A 25881-nucleotide genomic window follows, 5' to 3' on the forward strand; every position below is an offset into this window, starting at 1 on the left:
TTTCAAATACCCTAGGGGGTCTACTTCTCAAAAATATATGGTTTTATGGGGGTAAATTTCATTGACCGGCTTCAGAAATGTCCCAAATAGGACATGGGTGCATGATGACCGATGTGAAAATTCCAAGTTGAAAAACTGGAATGCGCTTCCTAAAAATAAGGCCTTCTAGCCCCCAGAGAACCCAACACACCTATACATGGGTGGTATCACTGTACTCAGGAGATGTTGTTGAACACATATTGAGGTGTTTTTTGGCAGTAACACATAACAGGAACTGAGAATCCATGCCTAAAGTACAATGTGTGTGAAAAATAACACAAAAAAATGACTACCCAAAAGTTTGACAAAGACTGGTGGTTAAATAAGTTCATGGAAAGTGTGAAAATACCAGCATTTCACATACCCTAGGGGGTCTACTTCTCAAAAATATATGGTTTTATGGGGGTAAATTTCATTGACCGGCTTCAGAAATGTCCCAAATAGGACATGGGTGCATGATGACCGATGTGAAAATTCCAAGTTGAAAAACTGGAATGCGCTTCCTAAAAATAAGGCCTTCTAGCCCCCAGAGAACCCAACACACCTATACATGGGTGGTATCACTGTACTCAGGAGATGTTGTTGAACACATATTGAGGTGTTTTTTGGCAGTAACACATAACAGGAACTGAGAATCCATGCCTAAAGTACAATGTGTGTGAAAAATAACACAAAAAAAATGACTACCCAAAAGTTTGACAAAGACTGGTGGTTAAATAAGTTCATGGAAAGTGTGAAAATACCAGCATTTCAAATACCCTAGGGGGTCTACTTCTCAAAAATATATGGTTTTATGGGGGTAAATTTCATTGACCGGCTTCAGAAATGTCCCAAATAGGACATGGGTGCATGATGACCGATGTGAAAATTCCAAATTGAAAAACTGGAATGCGCTTCCTAAAAATAAGGCCTTCTAGCCCCCAGAGAACCCAACACACCTATACATAGGTGGTATCACTGTACTCAGGAGATGTTGTTGAACACATATTGAGGTGCTTTTTGGCAGTAACACATAACAGGAACTGAGAATCCATGCCTAAAATACAATGTGTGTGAAAAATAACACAAAAAAATGACTACCCAAAAGTTTGACAAAGACTGGTGGTTGAATTAGTGCATGGAAAGTGTTAAAATACCAGCATTTGAAATACCCTAGGGTGTCTACTTTTCAAAAATATATGGTTTGATGGGGGTAAATTCCATTGGCCAGCTTCAGAAATGTCCCAAATAGGACATGGGTGCATGATGACCGATGTGAAAATTCCAAGTTGAAAAACTGGAATGCGCTTCCTAAAATTAAGGCCTTTTAGCCCCCAGAAAACCCGACACACCTATACATGGGTGGTATCACTGTACTCAGGAGATGTTGCTGAACACATATTGAGGTGTTTTTTGGCAGTAACACATAACAGGAACTGAGAATCCATGCCTAAAGTACAATGTGTGTGAAAAATAACACAAAATAATGACTACCCAAAAGTTAGATAAAGACTGGTGGTTGAATTAGTGCATGGAAAGTGTTAAAATACAAGCATTTGAAATACCCTAGGGTGTCTACTTTTCAAAAATATATGGTTTGATGGGGGTAAATTCCATTGACCAGCTTCAGAAATGTCCCAAATAGGACATGGGTGCATGATGACCGATGTGAAAATTCCAAGTTGAAAAACTGGAATGCGCTCCCTAAAAATAAGAGCTTTTAGCCCCCCGAGAACCCGACACACCTATACATGGGTGGTATCACTGTACCCAGGAGATGCTGCTGAAGACATATGAGGGTGTTATTTGGCAGTAACCCTTAATATTATCAGTAAATGTATTCTTAAATTGCTATTTTGTCAAAAAATCAAATTATTTTTCCCCCCCCCCAAACTTTGGCATAGATTGGTGGTAAAATGGTTGCATGAAAAAAGTCAAAATACCCCAAGTTTAATACCTTAGGTTGTCTTCTTTTAAAAAATATATACATTTGAAGGGTTATTCAGGGATTCATGACAGATATTGGTGTTACAATGTAACTATCGCCAATTTTGAAAAAACATGGTTTTGAAATAGCAAAGTGCTACTTGTACTTATTGCCCTATAACTTGCAAAAAAAGCAAAGAACATGTAAACATTGGGTATTTATAAACTCAGGACAAAATTTAGAAACTGTTTAGCATTGGTATTTTATGGTGGTTGTAGATGTGTAAGAGATTTTGGGGCTCAAAGTTAGAAAAAGTGCATTTTTTTTCATTTTTTCCTCATATTTTATATTTTTTTTTATAGTAAATTATAAGATATGATGAAAATAATCATATCTTTAGAAAGTCCATTTAATGGCGATAAAAACAGTATATAATATGTGTGGGTACAGTAAATGAGTAAGAGGAAAATTACAGTTAAACACAAACATCGCAGAAATGCAAAAATAGCCTTGGTCCCAGATGGTCAACAAATTGAAAAGTGGTCTGGTCACTAAGGGGTTAAACAACTTTCCAATTTACTTTTATTATCAAATTTGATTCATTATCTTGTTAACCTTTGCTGAAGGAACAGCATGGTACTACTGGCAGCTAGATGAACACATCTAGTTAGCCAATCATAAGAGACTAATGTGTACAGGCACCAATCAGCAGCTAGTTCCCACTAGTGTAGGATATGTGCGTATTCTTTTTCAACAAGGGATACCAAGAGAATAAAGCAAATTTGAAAATTGAAGTGAATATAAAAGTGTCTTAAAATGACATGCTCTGTCTGAATCATGCAAGTTTAATTTTGACTTTCCTATCCCTTTAATGACTATTAAATAATAACTTGAGTTTGTGTCTTTAATTTCAGTTAACATTTCTTAATCAGTTGATAATCAGTTGATAATGTTTATGCAGTTGTAATAATACTTGTATTTAAAGAACTAGTCTTTCTTTCACCTAGATTACAAGTTGTGGGTAAAGAACGCAAAGAAATGAACGTTATCGCACTTTCCATAGCGCTGCCATTACAAGTTACTTTAAAACCTCCTTGTGCTGTGCGTTATGGTGTGATAAGCTCCATACCGCACAAAAGCCATGGGCTGAGTTTATGTGCTAGTGTCCGCTTTTCCCCATATACATCAATGGGGAGAAAGTGTTAGAAAAAAAATTAACACCTGCGATTGTGCCGTAACGCAACACCATTGATGTCTATGGGGAAAAGAAAGTTACGTTTAAACCTAACACCCTAACATAAACCCCTAGTCTAAACACCCCTAATCTGCCGCTCCCCAAAATCGCAGACAGTAAATAAAATTATTAACCCCTAAACTGCTGCCCCCAACATAGCCAAACTAAATAAAATGATTATCCTCTAAACCGCCGTCCCCCTGACATCGCCGACACTAAAAAAAAAGATTAACCCCTAAACTGCCGCCCCTTGACATCGCCGACACTAAATAAAATAATTAACCCCTAAACCTCTGCCCCCCCACATCAGTATTAATATACTAAACCTATTAACCCCTAAACAACCAGCCCCCCACATCGGTACTAAAAAACTAAACCTATTATCCCATATACCGCCGACCCCCAACATCGGTACTAATAAACAAAACCTATTAACCCCTAAACCGCCAGCCCCCACATCAGTACTAATAAACTAAACCTATTAACCCCTAAACCGCCGGCCCCGCACATCGCAACACACTAAATTAAATTATTAACCCCTAAACCTAACACCCCCTAATGTTAAATTAAACTTACTATATAACTATTTTTAAATAAATAAAAACTTACCTGTGAAATAAAAAAAATACGTTTAAACTATAAATTACACTAACATTACTATTTTTAATAAATAAAATAAACAAAAAATAAAAAACCTATTATAATATTAAATCCTAACACTACGAAAAAAAAAATAACATTACAAAAAATAATAAACACTAACATTATGCAACAAATAATAAACAAAATTATCCAAAATAATAAAAAGTACACCTAATATAATAGCCCTATAAAAATAAAAAAGCCCCCCAAAATAAAAACACCCCCTAACCTAACATTAAACTACCAATAGACCTTTAAAGGCCCTTTTGTAGGGCATTGCCCTACAGCCATTTTGCCTACAAAAAATTACAAAGTCCCCCAACAGTAAAACCCAACCAACCCCCAAAATAAAAAAAGTCTAAAAAAAACCTAAGCTACCCATTGCCCCTAAAGGGGCATTTGCATGGGCATTGCCCTTATAAGGGCATTCAGCTCTTTTACTGCCCATCCCTAATCTTAAACCCCCCCCCCCCCAAAAAAAAACAACTAACACTAACCCCAGAAAATCTACTCACGGTTCCTGAAGTCCAGACATCCATCTTCATCCAGGTGGCGAGACGTCTTCATCCAGGTGGCGACACCTTGATCCATCGCGGGGGCATCTTCTATCTTCATCCCGGTATAGCTGAGCTGTGGAGGCACAAAGCTGTAGAGGTGTGGAGCTTCTTTGCCGGCGGCGCGGGCATCTTAGGTTTTTTTTAGACTTAGGTTTTTTTATTTTGGGGGGTTGGTTGGGTGGGGAGGTTTACTGTTAGGGGGGCTTTGTAATTTTTAGGTAAAAGAGCTGTTTAACTTAGGGCAATGCCCTACAAAAGGCCCTTTTAAGGGCTATTGGTAGTTTATTGTTAGGTTAGGGAGTGTTTTTATTTTTTTATTTTTTATTTTTATAGGGCTATTAGATTAGGTGTAATTTTTATTATTTTGGATAATTTTGTTTATTATTTTTTGTAATCTTAGATTTTTTTTATTTTTCATAATGTTAGTGTTTATTATTTTTTGTAATGTTATTTTTTAAAATTTTTATTCGTAGTGTTAGGATTTTATAATATTGTAATGTTGTTTTTTTATTTTTCGTTTCTTTCATTTATTTAAAATAGTAATGTTAGTTTAATTTATAGTTAAAACTTAGGTTTTTTTATTTCACAGTTAAGTTTTTATTTAAAGATTTAGAAAGTTTAGGGGTTAATAAGTTTAATATAGTATTTGCAATACGGGAGGGTGACGGTTTAGGGGTTAATCGGTAGTTTATGGGTGTTAGTGTACTTTGTAACATTTTAGTTGTGAGTTTTGTGAAACATTTTTGTTTCGCAAAATCCATAACTACTGGTCTCAGATCACGGAATGGATTGCAGCGGAATAAGCAATAATGCTAGCGTTATAGCCTACCCAAACAACTTGTAATACGACACTATGGAAAATCCCGCACTCAAACATCATTTTTTGAGTGCGGAATGGATCGTTGCGTTACAGACTAAAACGCTTGCGGTATAGCCGTACCGGAAGACCTGCCATGGGCAATTTTTCAGCGGTATAGCCATGCTGCACCATAACGCAAAACTTGTAATTTAGCCAATTGTTTGCTATTGCAGCGAAATATATATAAAGAAGGATACAAAATCTTTATTGAAGCTAACGGACCTTAAAGTGGGACTTAAGTGGAAAACAATAATTATTTTTCTATAAATCATCCTTTCTTTTCACAATGCCTCCTGTACATTCTGTATCAACTTGTGGTTGCCTGCAAAAACAGAGATCATATTTTGCTTCAAATAAAGGAATTAATTGGAAACAGTTCAAATATGCACAGATGAAAACTATGCAAATTGCTGAACTAATTGAATACTGAAGAGTGAAAATTACCCAGGTCAGCTGCTTTAAGTGATTGGTACCAGTTTTCAAATGAATGTGTGACCTGCTATTTTACATTCTATTCAAATATGTATTGCTAAACTAGTATTACATTATTTTTTGTGGAAATTACCAGTATGACATTAGAATGAATGAAATATGTAAATGTTTTAACTTTGGATGAAGAGAATTGATCACTTACAGAATTTAATTGATTAAGACCTCAAATGCTTTTAATTATTATGAATTATAATACTAAGAGTAAAATTAATAGAATATATTTGCTCAAGAAAGCATGAGTGCAATAATTTAAGTGACTATCAGCCTTAATGAACATAATTAATCTGCAACAGAAACATATATGCACAGACTTTAGTGAATTGTGGAAATTTAAGTAACATGCTGATGCAAATACCATATTTAACTAAAGGCTATAGGGGGCTAGGTACAATAGAAAGGAAAGGGGAAAAAGTGTTGTGAGGAAGACATGGATAAAATAAAATGAAATACCCTGGAAACAGGGGGACACTTAAAACAATATCAGGGTTTCCTGATTAGTACATATACAGTTCTACTTTTAGGCACAAATGTATCAACTGGCATAAATAAAATAACAAAAATATGTGATGAATATGAGCAAACTCAAGGATATTCTTTGGGTGCATTTGGGACGGAAGCCTCAAATGGGGTCTTCAAGCATGTGGTTTTTTCAATACTTTAGTTGCCCAAGTTGTGACCTTTCTTGTGTGTGTAGGTTTGAGGTGCTCATACTTTAGGGGTCTATTTTTTGTCAGTGTGATCTACTTATTTATGTAATAAGAACAGTTGAGCTTGCATTTGTAATCCATCTTTGTTTAACACAGGACTAATGTTCGTGGGCTGAGTCACCTTTTTAACCGAGGACACTGTAGTGGCATAGAACTTTCTTGTACAAAACACAGTTTTACATTTTCAAGCCCATTCTATCACTACTGACTGAGAGGGAAAAAACATTTTGTGATCTAGTGGTCTCTGTGAGTGGATCTGGAATTACTTTTGGGAACACTTGATGAAGTGAGATAGAGGCCAGTGTATTTTAAATAGTATTTGAGGGACAAACTAAATATACACTTATAACTGTGTGTGAGAAATGTGTGTATGTTTAACACAACATTGTATTCCCCATAACGGCTAGATTACAAGTGGAGCACTAACTAGCGCTAGCAGTAAACCTTTTGTGTGAGTCGGGATGCACTGGTATTACGAGTTGAAAGTAAAAATGTATCACTCCAGCGCTAACCCGACTTGCGCAAAAAGTCAAACTTACACTATCGCGCACGCGATAACCTGCTGCCTCATAGAAGTCAAGGGAGCCAAAAAATGCAAAAAAACCCCCAACAATTGCGCCTTAACCCAAATTGCCATAAGACCCCTACTCTAATAACCCCTTAACCACTACATAGCTCACAGCAAAGTCCCCACTACACTATTAACCTGAAAGCCACCAGTCCCCCACATTGCAAAGTATGCACTACACTATTAACTCCTAAACCACCAGCCCCCCACATCGCAAAGTTTGCACTACACTATTAACCACTAAACCCCCCAGCCCCCCAACACAAAGTAACCCACTAACATCTAAATCCCATAATCTAACACCCCCTAAATTAACCCAAAATTAAACTATTAAACCTACCTTTAAAAAAACAAACTTCCCTTAATAAAATAAAAACTTAACTGTGAAATAAAAAAAATGTTACCTTTAAAAAACAAACAAAACATTACTATTAAAATAAGAAATCTAACATAACCAAAAAAAAAATACATGACTTTTTAAAAACATTATTATTAACATTAACTGCCCACCCCCTAAAAATAAAAAAAAAACTATCTAAAAAAAAATCTAATCTAAAAATCGCCCTGAAAACCTAACACTAAACTCCAAGATGGTACTCACCGAAGATGATGGTGGCGGCGCTCCATCATCATTCCGGCAGGGGTTCATCTTCATCCCGGCGGCAGTCCTTCTTCTTATCTACATCCAGTGGTCTGCTTTATGCAAGCTTGAACACGGAAGTTCTCTTATTGCGGTCACCAGCCGCACTCTGAATTCTGAATGCAAGGTACCCCTTTTATATAGCGATACCCATGCATTCCTATTGGCTGATTTGCATGTTCAAATTCAAATCAGCCAATATAATGAAAGCTTTTTTTTTCATTCTATTGGCTGATTTGAAATTGAACATGTAAATCAGCCAATAGGAATGCAAGGGTACCCCTATATAAAAGGGGTACCTCGCATTCAGAATTCAGTGTGCAGATGGTGACTGCATGAAGAGGACCACTTTGTTCAAGCCCCCAAGATAAAGACCATTGCCGCTGCCACTGACGGGATGAGGATATGAAGAAGGACCGCCGCCGGGATGAAGATGGAGCACTGCCGCCATCATCTTCGGTGAGTACCATCTTGGGGTTTAGTGGTATTTTTTTTCTTCTTTTTGGGGAGTTTTTTTTTAAGATTAGTTTTTTTTATATGGGCAGCAGAAGAGCTCAATGCCCTTTTAAAGGCGATGCCCAGCCAAATTCCCTTTGTAAATTAGATTTGTTTGTTTTTTGGGGTGGTGGGTGGGTTAATGTTAGAAGGATTTTTTATTTCATTAAAAGAGGTTGATCTCTTTAGGTCAATGCCCTACAAAATAAGTTTAGTTTTAGAATAGTTTTGTTTTTTTTGCTGTGTTTTTTTAAATTTTGAGGTATTAAAATAGGCATAAATCTTTTTTTTTATTTTCTGTAATTTCTTTTTTTTCTTTTTTGCAATGTTAGGGTTTGTTATTTTTTTTTATAATTTTAGGTTTTTGTTTTGGTAAGTAATGGTAGGGCTTTTTTTATAAAGTAATGTAATTATTTTAAGGGTTATTTTATTTTGGTAAATCAAAAGGAGCAGCAAACACGATTTTAGTCAAAAGCTGGATAGCTCAGTTTATTTGGAGTTTCCAAACAATAACTGGTAGATAGTCAGACAACACCTGACGTGTTTCGCACATGCGCACATGCGCTTCATCCAGCTTTTGACTGAAATCGTGTTTGCTGCCCCTTTTGATTTATCATATCCTCATGCGGTTTGGAACTCTGCTTATACACTTTTTCAAGTCTCAAGCCCTGCCCCATCCTGATTGGTGTTGCCAGCCATTACCTTTTCTTGCTTACCCCCGCATCTCGTAGGCATAGAGATGCACTGTAACATCACTTCCAGGAATCGAACAGTGTGCACGCACACCCTGACGAAGGTAGTCTGGACCTGCCTGATGACATTTCCTACAGCCGTGACTGGAGGACTTCATCGCCAGACCAGGATTGCCTATGGAGGTTGTCAGCTACAAGCAGGTCATATCAGATGAGGAAGAGGAGATGCAAGTGACTGGCTTTACAAACGCATTATACTGGCTTTTTAGACACCAACCTATGGGTACAGAGACAAGCACTTTGCTCCCATTTTGGACTAGCCCTTGCTACACACAGCTTTTTGCATGACATACTACAGGCATTGAACTGTTTGTTTGGACTTATCCAGTGATTACATCTACGGCTGCTTCTGAGTGGTTTAAAGTTTTCTACGTTTACCACTCACTAACCATTCTTGTTATAGGTCTACTCTGACTTTGTTTTTTGCATGGAATTTCTTGTATATATTATATTATTTTGGTATAGGTAGGGCTAGTTTATTTTGGGTTAACTTAGGGGGTTTTATTTTAGGAGTTTTAGATGTTAGTGGGTAACTTTGTGTTGAGGTGGCTGGCGGTTTAGGGGTTAATAGTGTAGTACTGACTTTGCTATATGGGGGCTGGCAGTTTAGGGGTTAAAAGTGTAGTGCAGACTTTACAATGTTGGGTGGGTGACGGTTTAGGGGTTAATAGTGTAGACGCTTACTTTGAGGGGGTGGTTTCGGGGTTAATAGTGTAAATATGTAGTTTGCTTTGTGGGGGGCTGTTAGTTTAGTGGTTAATAGTGAAATTTAGTGCAACTGTTTAATCCGGACTATCTCTAAAGTCTGAGCAGTAAATTCGATCGCATTTACTTTCAACTTGTAATACAAGCCCATATTAGCGCTCAATGCTACCCATTGAAAATATTGGGAGCATAAATTATAACAGCGCCCCATTTGTAATATGGATTTGAGCATAAATAACAATGATCTCACAATCACGTTTACACTACTAGCGCTAACGATAGCGCTCCACTTGTAATCTGGCTGAACATGTTTAATTATGCATAATTTAAAACAAAATACAATACACTTTCAGTATTTATATTGCCTGCTTTTTCTGTAACCTAATTCTGAAATTTTCATTGTTTCCAGTACTATCAGAGAAGAAGCTGAAGTGTATTCCACGGAATGTAGAACACTGACATTCCTACATACTGCACAGTGATTGGGTGATATATGCAGGGGGTTTTTATATCTGTACCTAACTGGCCACAGCCAAGGAAACAAGGTTAAATGACATCCAAGAGGCTCTTCAAATGGTGTGTTCTGGGCCCAGAAACCAATGCATTATTCACTAGCAGTTTTAAATATTTTTAAAGCATTCATTTTGCATACAGATCATTTTAGTGATGCCAATAATTTCCAGTGCATAATTAAAAAATGGTTTTAATTTACCTTTGAGAAGCAAACTATATTAAAGCAACAGATTTGAATCAATTTCACTTGATATTAGAGTTGATTTTTAATCCCACAACAAAACACAAAAGAATATACATCTTAAATAATATGGCTCTATTACATATATATAACTTAAAATGGTCCATATACTTTTTTAACCAATAGATGTCATAATGGCTTCACAAGCAAAGCACTGGTAAGAGAAGTAAGAATCAAAAGTATGAACTGCAGGTGCCCCTTATAAGGAGATTGTAAGGACAAGTGGGCAAATGTTACTGTTTCGTGCAGACCAGTTAACTTTATGTACAATGAACTAATTGACTAGAAATGTTACACAGAGGTGAACCTTTAAATAACTTATGTTTTCATTATGGAGGATTAACTTCTTTAAGAAATGTCAACTTCCATGGTATTAAAGCAATCATAACACATCAAGTGCATAGGTAAGAGTTAGCATAATAATAGAAATTTTTGCAGAAGAAAATTCTACTCGCTCACTCCTCAAAACAGTTCAGTGAAGAGCTGTCATCATATTAATAAAATCATTCTGAAACTGTGGCAAATTAACTCTATGGGGTCCATTTATCATTGTGCGGATGGACATAATCCGCTATGCTGGTGCAATACCGCCCCCTGCAGATTTGCGGTCAATTGGCCGCTAGCAGGGGGTGTCTATCAACCTGATTGTATTTGATCGGGTTGATTTCTGTCCGCCGCCTCATAGCAGGCGGACAGGTTATTGAGCAGCGGTCTTTAGACCGCTGCTTCATAACTTGTGTTTCTGGCGAGCCTGAAGGCTCGCCATAAACATGGGGCATCAAGCTCCGTTCGGAGTTTGATAAATAGACGCCTATGTGCACATACAGATCTTCATGTGAAATACTGCAATATTTTGAAAGGAAATTGCAGTAATAATTTTTCATAAAAACTTCAAATAAACATACAATGCAATGTGTTATAAATTAAAATTGCTTGCACCTGACTAACTTTCTCCAAGACTTTATAGATCCTTAGATTGCCCATATCAGCAGCATATCCATAAACCAATATTTATCCCAATGCATCATTTTGTTCCATTTCAATCATGCATTTTACAAAGTTATTCTAAAGGGTGTATTTTTTTAATGAAGAAATTCAGGAACTTAATTTTTTTTTTTTTTTTGCAAAATCATTAGTTCTGCTAAAATTCTACAGCTATGTTCATAGCAGGCTGTAATGTAATATGATTTTAACTTCACTTAATTTTTGCAGGACCCTTTAAATGCTAAATACTGAAAACACTTTTTAGAGTCCTAGAGATGGTGATAAATATTTATAAGGGTTAATTCCACCCATTAGAGTCAATGACTAAACCATTAACTTTCTTTTTACTCTTTCAAAGAAATATATTATTAAAGAGGAGCCTATGTAAGAGCGCTCTTGTGAGTGCAATGCTTCCTAACAATGCGAACGTGAGCTTGCATTCGCATTCCTGCTAACTTGTAATACCAGTGCGCATTATCGTGCACTGATATTACAAAGTGGAGCACTAATATCTCTTTCGTGAAAGTGATATATAGCGCTCCACTTATAATCTAGCCCAATATTGGAATGGCAAATTAAAAAACCTCCTGCAACAATAACAGCTCTCCCCAGCTCACCTTACAGGACCACCCAATTCTGACCCTAGGAAACTTAACACAAAGCTAGCAGATATCAGCCTTGATTATGTTAATCAAATCCAATACCGGAGCCAAGCCCAGATCATTGCCCTCAAGTGGAGAACAATAATATGAGGCCTGTGACTTCTTCCAAGCTAGCATAGAAACTGAAAGGAGCGATGTACCAGACCACAAACCAACAGTAGTAACAAATACAGGTCCCTTTTTTGGTGTTTAAATCTGCCCCTTCTTCCAAGCCAAGGTATGGAAGCCATAGTAGGAGTGAATCCCAGGTTCTGTCCTGCAGGTAGCAATATATATATACATACATGTGGCAACAGGTGGGTCAGTCTGAAGATTGGTACAGTATATATAAATATATATATATATATATATATATATATATATATATATTTGGGGTGAGACAAATAGGCACTGATTACTTTAAAGTAAAAAAAAATAATTAAAAACACTAAGACGGGGGGCGTGTCCAAGCCGCGGCCATGATAGAATGGAAAAATAGAAGCTCTTCACCTCACACAAATTATCGGCTAATTATCCTGCTATAGAAGCGACATCTATACCTTTTATATAAAGCATAAGCTCTACCAGAACCTACCAAGCCGATTGATACTTATATTACATGAGTAATCCGAGGTAGAGCCCTATATTGCAGATTTTGGCAGCGGCCTTTATTCTACTTCACATCTTCCTTCCCTGATCCCCGGTTTATAACAGTTCATATAGCACTGTGGGAACTAGCTCTCAAACATGGAGGAAGACCTGCATTGTTTAATACAAAATCTCCTTATAAAGCTAGATCAGAAGATCCATGACTGCTTTGACAACCTCACACATCTGATAAAAGCACAATGCTGGGAAGAGGACAATAGCGCATCTAAGATGGCGGAGACAAGAGATGTCGCAATACAGCAGATACAACTGCAGGGGGATAAAGGCTTCCTACCCCATACCGAAGATACGCATGAGAACTGGCCACTAAACAATGGAGAGATAAACACTAAGCAAAATTCTTCCTTACCTAAGAGGAATACCCCACTACTAGCACCATAGAGAGCCTGACACCGACACAATACAGCAGATCGGATCCTGGGTAGAGCACTCTATATTGGCAAAAGTCGGGACGATGCGGTCAGTCTCCTGATAAACAACGGCATCATAGCTAACGCACAGAAGGGAACAGTTCAGACTCATCTAATTCAGAAGGCAAGAGGAGACTACCAGCGACACATGGGAAACCCCAGGGTGCAACTATCCACGCATGGGACATATGGCGGTTTGAGCCTTCTACTACCTGGTAACCTCAGCCAGCTAAACGCATTTGATTTGCCGTTACATTTGCTAACCCGGGTTCCCCTGCATTATATGTTTGGACTTGAGCGACTGCAAAGGAGAGGTGTGGCTTAATCACAAGGATCCTGACATTCTCAAACCACGGGGTACCTAGTTACCTGCTGACCATACATATTTGTTGATTTCCCACAATACCATACCAGAGATCTCATTAGTAATGTATTGTAACCTGTATTACTTTATATCTGTTACTCTTTTATTCTTTTCTAATAAGTTTGAATATGTTTTTCCTAATATCTATAGAAGCCTAGATTGTACACTGGAGATTAGACTTGTTTTCACGCACAAAGTTGGTTATTGATGAAAGGTTCCTCCCTTATAACAAATAGCTATATATCTCTTAATGCCTTTTGTGAGTCTCTCCTGTTCCCCTAGCAATATTTTAAATACCTAAAGAGAAATAATTTTGGTTCATGTGACTGTTCAATGAGGGTCTAACCTGTTAGTGACAATATTTATTTAGGGGGCCCCTACTAAGTTATATTAACGCTGTATTGTTTCTACAACATGGACCCTTCACTGGATGATTTTAACTTTTAAAAGGGCTGGTATAGGATATAGTTCACCGCCAATCTAGTTAGACTACTACAAGTTTTTTTTTTTTAAGTTTTTTTTTTAGCCTGGCACTGTATTTTTAAAATTACACCCTACTTTGTTCTCTTATACACATACCTTTGGCTGATTCTTGTAATATTGAAAATTATTTTGGAAATTCAGAACTCTAGTCGCAATATATGTTACTTAATATTCTCCCATACCTTTTATGCTGACCTGTTAATAGTATTTATTATAATGGAGCCAATTGACTATTATGCAAACAGGTTCAATTTGACTATTTTGCACCATATATCACACCCTTTTTTTTGCAAGAATACTTATCTAGAAGGGGGCTACCTGATATATTTTTTATTATATATATATATCTTTTTTTTTTTTTAAATAACTTAAGAACCTCTTCTCTTATTGTTTTATTCTTTTCTTATGGTTGCACATTATGTATGCTGGCCGGGAACAAACATTTGTTCATAGACCTTAGGCTACAGAATAGAAAGAGCTCATAAGGTATCCACATCCCAGCTAAATATGTGAACATACTTTCATATTTTGTATATTGCCATAGATGTTTAGTATTACTCTCATTTCTTAGTGTCAGTGCCATACCATAGGATTCAAGAATGTCTGCAGAAATTACTAACTCCTTTCTACTATGCACCTAGTCTGTTTTTCTGCCTCCTAGAGTATTCAATTGCCAGCAGTTTACTTGAAATTGCAATGTAGTCCTGCCACGATCTGCCATAAAGTTGCCTGTGTTTCCCCTAGTTGTACATTTTGTAAATTCTTCATTACAGATCTATATGAACAGATACATGTTTCCAGGTATCATACCCCAACATGTATATTCTATTATCTCCCAAGCTACAATGAAACGAATATATCTCCCATATAATAGCTACCCTGGACTTAATGGACTGGTTGGAACCAACTGTCTGGTCAGTGTTATAGTCACTACCTTTGAACTTCATTTAGACTGAATCTTTATGAATTATCTTCAGAGACAATAGCTCCCCCCTCCCATATATTTAAATCTATAGGTCCATACCCCCACTTGTAAAAGCCATCCTAATACTCTCATAGTTAAAAATATAAAATACTGACCCTAGCCCGCACTTATCTTACATATCATACCAGATATCAATTTATTTATATGAGGGTGAGCCTTAAAAGTATACCTTTACCTATCATTAAATTTCCTGGACACGTCCCTCCTCCCCCCTCCCAATCTTAGAACAGCTCTTGCCTGCTGATTTCCCCCTACCCATTATCACATGGTCCAAAAGTGGCCTCCATGTAACTATCATCCACCACTTTACTTCTAATTCACCAGGTCCATGAATGGTCCATACTATAGTTACCCCATTTCTATACTTATAAAGAAAAAGGAGGTTTCATTGGTGTTTATATTATTTTCCTGCTGATAACGTCTTGTCTGCTATTACTTGATATACCGTAATGAATATACCTAACATACAAGTCCTGATTATCACACAGTAGTTGTTAAAATAAGGCATTAGCTGATTGTATAATCACTCAACTGCCTTGACCTGTCAATACCCTGTATTCTTATTTACTTTGTTAATATATAAAGACCTCAATAAAAAATGTTTTAAAAAAACAAAAAACACTAACGGCTAGATTTAGAGTTTTGCGGCCAAAGGGGTGCGTTAGCTACGCATGTTTTTTTCCCCCGCACCTTTTAAATACAGCTGGTATTTAGAGTTCTCTAAAGGGCTGCGTTAGGCTCCAAAAAGGGAGCGTAGAGCATAATTTACCGCCACTTCAACTCTCAATACCAGCGGTGCTTACGGACGCGGCCAGCTTCAAAAACGTGCTCGTGCACAATTCCCCCATAGGAAACAATGGGGCAGTTTGAGCTGAAAAAAAGCAGCGTTCAGCTCCTAACGCAGCCCCATTGTTTCCTATGGGGAAACACTTCCTAAGTCTGCACCTAACACCCCTAACCTTACACTTATTAACCCCTAATCTGCCGCCCCCGCTATCGCTGAACCCTGCATTTTATTATTAACCCCTAATCTGCTGCCCTGTACACCGCCGCAACCTACATTATAGCTATGTACCCCTAATCTGCTGCCCCCAACATCGCCGACCCCTATATTATATTTATTAACTCCTAATCTGCCCCCCCCAACGTCACCGCTACCTACCTACACTTATTAACCCCTAATCTGCCGACCGGACCTCGCCGCTACTATAATAAATGTATTAACCCCTAAAGCTAAGTCTAACCCTAACCCTAACACCCCCCTAAATTAAATATATTTTAAATCTAACGAAATAAAATAAATCTTATTAAATAAATTAATCCTATTTAAAGCAAAATACTAACCTGTAAAATAAACCCTAATATAGCTACAATATAACTAATAATTATATTGCATCTATTTTAGGATTTATATTTATTTTACAGGCAACTTTGTATTTATTTTAACTAGGTACAATAGCTATTAAATAGTTAATAACTATTTAATAGCTACCTAGTTAAAATAATTACAAAATTACCTGTAAAATAATTGCTAACCTAAGTTACAATTAAACCTAACACTACACTATCAATAAATTAATTAAATAAACTACCTACAATTATCTACAATTAAATCAACTAAACTAAATTACAAAAACAAACAAACACTAAATTACAAAAAATAAAAAAAGATTACCAGAATTTTAAACTAATTACACCTATTCTAAGCCCCCTAAAAAAATAACAAAGCCCCCCAAAATAAAAAAATGCCCTACCCTATTCTAAAATAAAAATTAAACAGCTCTTTTGCCTTACCAGCCCTTAAAAGGGCCTTTTGCGGGGCATGCCCCAAAGTAAACAGCTCTTTTGCATTTAAAAAAACATACAATACCCCCCCAACATTACAACCCACCACCCACATACCCCTAATCTAACCCAAACCCCCCTTAAATAAACCTAACACTAAGCCCCTGAAGATCTCCCTACCTTATCTTCACCACGCCGGGTATCACCGATCCGTCCAGAAGAGGGTCCGAAGTCTTCATCCTATCCGGCAAGAAGAGGTCCAGAAGAGGCTCCGAAGTCTTCATCCTATCCGGCAAGAAGAGGACATCCGGACAGGCAGACATGTTCATCCAGGCGGCGTCTTCTATCTTCATCCATCCGGCGCGGAGCAGGACCATCTTGAAGCAGCCGATGCGGATCCATCCTCTTCTTCCGGCGACTCCCGACGAATGAAGGTTCCTTTGAGGGACGTCATCCAAGATGGCGTCCCTCGAATTCCGATTGGCTGATAGGATTCTATCAGCCAATCGGAATTAAGTTAGGAAAAATCTGATTGGCTGATTGAATCAGCCAATCAGATTCAAGTTCAATCGGATTGGCTGATCCAATCAGCCAATCAGATTGAGCTCGCATTCTATTGGCTGTTCCGATCAGCCAATAGAATGTGAGCTCAATCTGATTGGCTGATTGGATCAGCCAATCGGATTGAACTTGAATCTGATTGGCTGATTCAATCAGCCAATCAGATTTTTCCTACCTTAATACTGATTGGCTGATAGGATTCTATCAGCCAATCGGAATTCGAGGGACGCCATCTTGGATGACGTCCCTTAAAGGAACCTTCATTCGTTGGGAGTCGCCGGAAGAAGAGGATGGATCCGCATCGGCTGCTTCAAGATGGTCCCTCTCCGCGCCGGATGGATGAAGTTAGAAGACGCCGCCTGGATGAACATGTCTGCCGGTCCGGATGTCCTCTTCTTGCTGGATAGGATGAAGACTTCGGAGCCTCTTCTGGACCTCTTCTTGCCGGATAGGATGAAGACTTCGGACCCTCTTCTGGACGGATCGGTGATACCCGGCGTGGTGAAGATAAGGTAGGGAGATCTTCAGGGGCTTAGTGTTAGGTTTATTTAAGGGGGGTTTGGGTTAGATTAGGGGTATGTGGGTGGTGGGTTGTAATGTTGGGGGGGTATTGTATGTTTTTTTAAAATGCAAAAGAGCTGTTTACTTTGGGGCATGCCTCGCAAAAGGCCCTTTTAAGGGCTGGTAAGGCAAAAGAGCTGTTTAATTTTTATTTTAGAATAGGGTAGGGCATTTTTTTATTTTGGGGGGCTTTGTTATTTTTTTTTAGGGGGCTTAAAGTAGGTGTAATTAGTTTAAAATTCTTGTAATCTTTTTTTATTTTTTGTAATTTAGTGTTTTGTTTTGTTTTGTAATTTAGTTTAGTTGATTTAATTGTAGATAATTGTAGGTAGTTTATTTAATTAATTTATTGATAGTGTAGTGTTAGGTTTAATTGTAACTTAGGTTAGGAATTATTTTACAGGTAATTTTGTAATTATTTTAACTAGGTAGCTATTAAATAGTTATTAACTATTTAATAGCTATTGTACCTAGTTAAAATAAATACTAAGTTGCCTGTAAAATAAATATAAATCCTAAAATAGCTACAATATAATTATTTGTTATATTGTAGCTATTTTAGGGTTTATTTTACAGGTAAGTATTTAGCTTTAAATAGGAATAATTTATTTAATAAGATTTATTTTATTTCGTTAGATTAAAATTATATTTAATTTAGGGGGATGTTAGGGTTAGACTTAGCTTTAGGGGTTAATACATTTATTAGAGTAGGGGTGAGGTCCGGTCGGCAGATTAGGGGTTAATACTTGAAGTTAGGTGTCGGCGATGTTAGGGAGGGCAGATTAGGGGTTAATAATATTTATTATAGGGTTTTTGAGGCGGGAGTGAGGCGGTTTAGGGGTTAATACATTTATTATAGTTGCAGCGAGGTCCGGTCGGCAGATTAGGGGTTAATAAGTGTAGGTAGGTAGCGGCGACGTTGGGGGGGGCAGATTAGGGGTTAATAAATATTATGTAGGTGTCGGCGATGTTAGGGGCAGCAGATTAGGGGTACATAGGGATAATGTAGGTTGCGGCGGTGTGCGGTCGGCAGATTAGGGGTTAAAAATTTAATTATAGTGGCGGCGACATGGGGGGACCTTGGTTTAGGGGTGCATAGGTAGTTTATGGGTGTTAGTGTACTTTAGAGCACAGTAGTTAAGAGCTTTATGAACTGGCGTTAGCCCAGAAAGCTCTTAACTCCTGACTTTTTTCTGCGGCTGGAGTTTTGTCCTTAGAGTTCTAACGCTCACTTCAGCCAAGACTTTAAATACTGGCGTTAGAAAGATCCCATTGAAAAGATAGGATACGCAATTGGCGTAAGGGGATCTGCGGTATGGAAAAGTCGCGGCTGGAAAGTGAGCATTAGACCCTTTCCTGACTGACTCTAAATACCAGTGGGCGGCCAAAACCAGCATTAGGACCCCTTAACGCTAGTTTGGACGGCTAACGCAGAACTTTAAATCTAGGCGTTGGACATTTTATAATTCTCTGACATCTTTTTTCGGGTAGACCATATGTAAACAGAGTATTTATCTGCTCCATAGTTTTATGCCATTATTCTGCCTCAAACAATGTTGCACTTCAGCTGTAGAGCACGAAAGTATTAATGGCAATAAACATTACTAATGCGGCCAGAACTTGAGTTACTGCTAAGGCTGCAAATAGGTCCTAAAAGTGGAAAGGGAAAGAGTTGATAATTTTTCCAGTAAATGTAGCAACTCGTATATAGCAAAGTCCAGGTTTAACATTAGGGAGAACATATTCTGACCAATAGAGTTTTTTAAGAGAAATTATCTAAATAAGGTCCATTAGCTGGGTATCAGCATATTTAAAATGTCAGTCTGCTGAACTTTAATTGTAGAGGCTGCTGAGGTATGGTTAGGATTAGATTGTAGTGCAGGAGAGTCAGGGGTAAATATTTAATTCTGGGAACCATGCATTAAAATGCCAGCTGTTGCAACTGATGTTAACTGATAACAGTTTTTTCATTAGTATGCTAGTGACACTATAAAACAGGTATTAAATCTGTTTCCTTGTACTTTTGTAGACATAAATGTACATAAAATATTTCGTAAACATAGAGATAGTTAACAATGAAAATGTGGGAAAAATCTATCTTTGGTTAATCAGTCATTAGGGCCTATTTATGAAAGGCCTGTCGGACATGATCCGACATTGCGGATCAGGTCCGACAGACCTTGCTGAATGTGGAGAGCAATACGCTCTCCGCATTCAGCATTGCACCAGCAGCTCTTGTGAACTGCTGGTGCAACGCCGCCCCCTGCAGATTTGTGGCCAATCGGCTGCTAGCAGGGGGTGTTAATCAACCCAATCGTATTCGATCGGGTTGAATTGCGGTGATCTCTGTCCAGGCGGACAGGTTATGGAGCAGCGGTCTTTAGACAGCTGCTTCATAACTGGTGTTGGCTTGCCAGAAACACAGGCCCTCAAGCTCCATATGGAGCTTGATAAATGGGCCCCATTGTCTGCTTCTGTCACTGACTACCTTACGTATCACAACTAAATCGCTTGTAAACTACAACTAGGAGGATCAGTTTCTTTTGAAGACATTTTACACTTTATGCCAGATTATCCAATAGCATTGCAACCAAGGCATTGCTGATATTCCACTGCGATTCTATATTTTTCAAAGATGAAAAATATGAAACAAATTGCTCTTGATTATGACTATGAATATAAACATGTCACTTGGGGCTAATATTTGTGATTTAGATATTAAGGCAAATAAAAAGGCGTGAAATCGGCGTATAAATAGTTTCTAATACATTCAGGATATGTTAACAGCCTGTTTTGGGTAATCTGCATCAAAGCCACAATTTGTTTGGTCCTCACTGTGTTGTGACACCATTTTACAGAAAGCCATATAATTCAAAGATAAAGGGGTTAAATCATTGTCAAGTCAGCTATAGTGAAAACCTTCCACATTAATCCATTTGATCAGATACATTGTCTGACTAATTAAAGACTAGTCTCTCATTTGCATAAGACATTTTCTCTAAGGCAGCCTGGCTCTTTCAATCATCATATTCCGCTTCAAAGGCTAGAGATGAAAGAGATTTAACTTGTTAATTGCTGAAATATGAGCTGCACCTCCCATTATTGTCTTTTTTTATTATCACATCATTTTTTTCATATCTTTTTGATGGATGTGTTTGATTATTTTAATGATAACAATTTATAAAATATCGTGTTTTATGCACATATTTTTGTTATGTTTAATGACAGTATGTAGTTTGGGAATTTCTTGCTTTTAATAAAAAAAAAAAACATATTGAAGAGATATTGAAAGCATTTCATGCTTTTAAGATTAAAAGGATATGAACGATATGGAAACTCTATCACACTTTAGACAAAAAAGTTTGCATATAGAATGAGTGATTTAAAGTTTATAAAATGTGTATTTATGCAATACAGAAAAATGAACATATGGGCCCTAAAATCCTACCACTGCATAACTGACAAAACATAACTGACATGTAGAAAAAAAATATGGAAGCTTTTTACATACAAAGGATTCTTCTAATGGCTTTAAGCTGAAAGTAAAAAGTTAGCACGCAAGAGAAAGACTAAGGTGCGCTACCTCCAGGACTTAGGATATTGTGACCGTGCTAACTTCCTCTCCCCTTTGATTTCTATGAGGGCGCTAAAGAAAGCCTTTTCCTTTTATTGTGTCCTGTCTCTTTAAATCTTCCTCCACCCATTATCAGATACACCCTATTTAAAGCCAATAGTATCACTACCAAGTTGCCTGAATATTGAAGTCTGTTAAGTGTACCTGTGCTCTTCAGCTCAAGCCTTACCTTTGTTTTGTAGAGAGTTACTATTTTACTCTCTTTGTGCTTAAAGACTTTGTACTTTGTATGTTAAACTTTAGTATTGCTTAATACGGAATTACTCTTCAGTTATTCCATACCGGATCAACCGCACCTGTGTGATCAGCTGCTTTACTTTGCCTGTACGCTGTTTCCATACAGTGTACTACGGATAGCTCTCTTACTGCTTTGCCTCCAAGAATCTCACCGTAACATCAGAGTTTTTAATTCTATAACCGCAAGTATCTTTACTTTCTGTTTATGCCTTTGAACATTACTCACCCATATACCAAGCTCTGTGTGTCTTTGCATAAGTCGCAACTAAGATTGTATCATCATACACTCTCTCACTCACGTAATTAACTAAACCTGTTTTGCTTTCAAGTTCAGTCTGTGTAAAGCTTTAATCACGTTACTATGTTTTGCCTCTTGGATCTGAACTCATACGTATCAAAGTTATCTAACGGTTCTCCTGCATTAACATTGTGACTGTTACAACTTGCTTACGTAGCTTAACCATATGCTCTCTGCAGTATATCTAAGAAGTTTTAAGTTAACTTATCCTAATCCTCATTCTACACTGTTATACTCCATAAAACTAAATTGCTCATCAGATCTGTTATAAATATATTGGGCATATCGAATTGGTATGTTTCATTATACTTCAATATTCTATAACCTAGAACTTGCTACTTAAGTAACACCCAGATGTAATACCATTTTATCTGGGATTGCTTAGCTAGCTACAAAACCATATTAATTGAACTATAAATTCTTGTTTTGAAGGTGTGAGTCTTACATATTGCTTGTGCTCTAACAAGACACTGTGTTAGATCAACTGTGCTAAACCTGATGGTATGTTAGGAATACTTTAAATTCCTGATATACTGGGGGGGGGGGGGGGAGATGGCATTAGCCCTATATGCAGATGATCTTTTATTATGTACTGGTTACTGTAAGAAAAATACTCTTATTTTATTTAATATTATTCAACAATTTAGCTCCTTTACAGGATATAAAATTAACTTATCCAAATCAGAAATTCTTTGGTTAAATCGTAACATAAATAACCTACAGGTGACCCTGTCTAAAGAAGTAAAGAATCAGATTAGATACTTGGGTATTATACTAAGGAAAAATCCAACAGAGTGCTACGATTTAAACTACGCGAAATTATGGTTTAGTTAAAATGTTCATTCTGCCAAGAATTTGATTTTTATGTCAGAACATCCTCTTACTTATAAAGAAGAAGGATAATCAAAAATGTAATTCTAGATGTAACCAATTTCTTTAGAAAGGGAAATAACGAAAATAACTTTAAGCAACTTAATGCAAAAAAAGAATTTGGGGGCTTGGGATTCCCCAATATTCAATACTATAACTGGGTCTTATTGGTTCAGATTGCAAGTGATTGGATAACGAAAAAGGACTCTGTTTCATATTCTCAGAGAGAATAAAATCTAATGGCTCCATACTCTGTGAGAGCATTACTACACTTAGCAAAATGGTACCCTACAGAGACAATTAAAAGTACCAAATGCAGCTTAGAGGGCACTAACATGTTACATTGCTTCTAGTACTGCCCTAAAGTTAAGCAATTCTGGAATCATGTTAATTACTCAATAAATAGATTTGAAGAGAGATAAAATTAAAACTTATACATACAGGGCTAGATTACAAGTGGAGCGCTATCGCTAACTAGAAATGACTTTATTTTAGTTTTATGCTTCTATAAAGAGAATGTTTATTTTCATTGGATTATTTGTAACAGTGAAACTGTGTGCTGATATTGGTTATGTCTGCTTATACATAATATAAAATAAAGAAATAATAATACAAAAAAGGAATACTTTAAATTCATATGATCTTGTTATGTTGTTTTTAATATATTCTGATTATAACTTTCAACTTGTTATACCAGCGCAAATTAGTGCAGTCGCGTTATTCATTGAAAGTATAGGCTGCACTGAGTGAATTTGTTTGCGCTAACCCATCTCTGGTTAACGTGCTTTACCATGGACTTGTATTATTAAAGTTGTATGCTAATGGTAGCACAGTCAAGCAATATTGGTTATTGTACCCATGCTATCATTAGTGCGCCACTTGTAATCCGGCCCATATTGTATAGACAGATATATACTGTATATATAGAAAAATATATTTAAGAATAAAAAAAACTGTGAAGAACATAGGAATTTTTCATATTTGTATTCAAAACACATTAAAACTGATCAAAATGATATTGCATGTTTAAAGGTACTTAACTGGGAAGAGTTCAAAAGTCTTTGTGTATATATATATATATATATATATATATATATATGTGTTTATATGTATACTAGTCGATAAGCCTGCCCAGAGGGCAGTCTATGTGTTGTTAATAAAAAAAAAAAAAAAAATAGAACTACAAAAAAAAAATAAACAAATTATCAAAAATAAAAAAAATTAAACCTAATCCCTATGAAAATAAAAAAGCCCCCCCAAATAAAAACACCCTGTAAACTAATGCTAAACTACCAATAGCCCTTAAAATTGCTTTTTGTAGGGCATTGCCCTAAGTTAAACAGCATTTTTGCAGTTACAAAAAATTCTAAGTCCCCCCTAACAGTAAAACCCACCACCCACCAAACCCCCCAAAATAAAAAACCTAACTCTAAAAAACCTAAACTATCCATTGCCCTGAAAAGGGCATTTGTATGGGCATTGCCCTTGAAAGGGCATTCAGATCTTTTGCTGCCCATCCCTAATCTAAAAAAAAACAAACCCCCAAAATTAAAAAAAAAACCCTAAGTCTAAACCCCCCACAAATTAAAAATAAAACCTAATCCCTATGAAAATAAAAAAACGCCCCCCCCAAAATAAAAACACCCCTAATCTAATGCTAAACTACCAATAGCCCTTAAAATGGCTTTTTGTAGGACATTGCCCTAAGTTAAACAGCTCTTTTGTAGTTACCAAAAATTCTAAGTCCCCCCTAACAGTAAAAACTCCCACCCACCGAACCCCCCAAAATACAAAACCTAGCACTAAAAAACCTAAACTATTCATTGCCCTGAAAAGGGCATTGGTATGGTCATTGCCCTGAAAAGGGCATTTAGTTCCTTTGCTGCCCATCCCTAATCTAATTTTTTATTTTTTTTTAAACCTAACACTAAAACCCCAAATAGATACTCACGGGTCCTGAAGTCCGGCGAAGAAGGTCCTCTTTTATGTGGTGAAGTTTTCTTCCAAGTGGCCGACATCTGCTTCTAAGTGGGGACCTCTTAGTTTTTAATCCGGGACAGCTGAGTTGAAAACCGGCGATGGCGAAACTGAAGACCGGCGACCGCGGAGCCATGGAGCGTGGAGGATCCTCTTCTTCCAATCGCCGCCGCACACTGAATAGTGAATTTAAGGTACGCAATTAAAGATGGAGTCCCTTGAATTCCTATTGGCTGATTTGATTCTTCAAATTCAAATCAGCCAATAGGATGAGAGCTACTGAAATCCTATTGGCTGTTTAAATCATTGCCATGCCTTGCGCTGCCAACATTCCATCCTACAATAGTAGTTTTGCAACCCCAGCGTCCTGAGAAGCAGGTTAGTTAGCAAACAATGCTATGGGAAACAGATAGAAGTCAGTATAATACAAGTTCCGTTATAAGTTTGTTTGTATGATACAAAATATACTTGCGGTTTCAGAGTACAGCTGTTTAAGGAGCGGTTAGAGAGCGAGTCATGGATGAGAGAGCATTTAAGCAGACAAAGCTTTGCTAGTGAATCCGGGAGAGCAATGGAGGTTGGAGGCAGGTAAGTTACTCTCGGTTCAACACACTGTGGTGAGTAGGAGGAGTGGTTAGAAGATTCACAGGAGCTTGAAGATCCGATCATGTGACAGGTAACGGCTCAAAACAGATGACAGAGTAGTATTCAAAAGTCCATAAATATTCAGCATGCAAATTGGTAACAGATATAAGTACCAAAAGCAGGAACATCCACTGTAGACAAGAAACTAGGAGGATTAAACTATCAGGTTTACTAATAATATTTAAGCAATGATTCATGGGAAAGGTGAGCTAATATAGGTATTGATTGGGGTGGAGTATGGAGTTTAAAGGTACAGAGTTTGATATTACAGATCCCTCCTGTCAAGGAATCCTCACTGAGGATTCAGGACCTGGCTTCAATGGATATTTCGAGTGAAACCTAGTCAGTAATCTAGGTGCATGGATAACCGTATGAGGGATCCAAGAGTTTTCTTCTGGTCCAAAACCCTTTCATTGAACCAAATACT

This window comes from Bombina bombina, chromosome 6 (assembly GCF_027579735.1).
Source record: "Bombina bombina isolate aBomBom1 chromosome 6, aBomBom1.pri, whole genome shotgun sequence".
Taxonomy (NCBI): domain Eukaryota; kingdom Metazoa; phylum Chordata; class Amphibia; order Anura; family Bombinatoridae; genus Bombina; species Bombina bombina.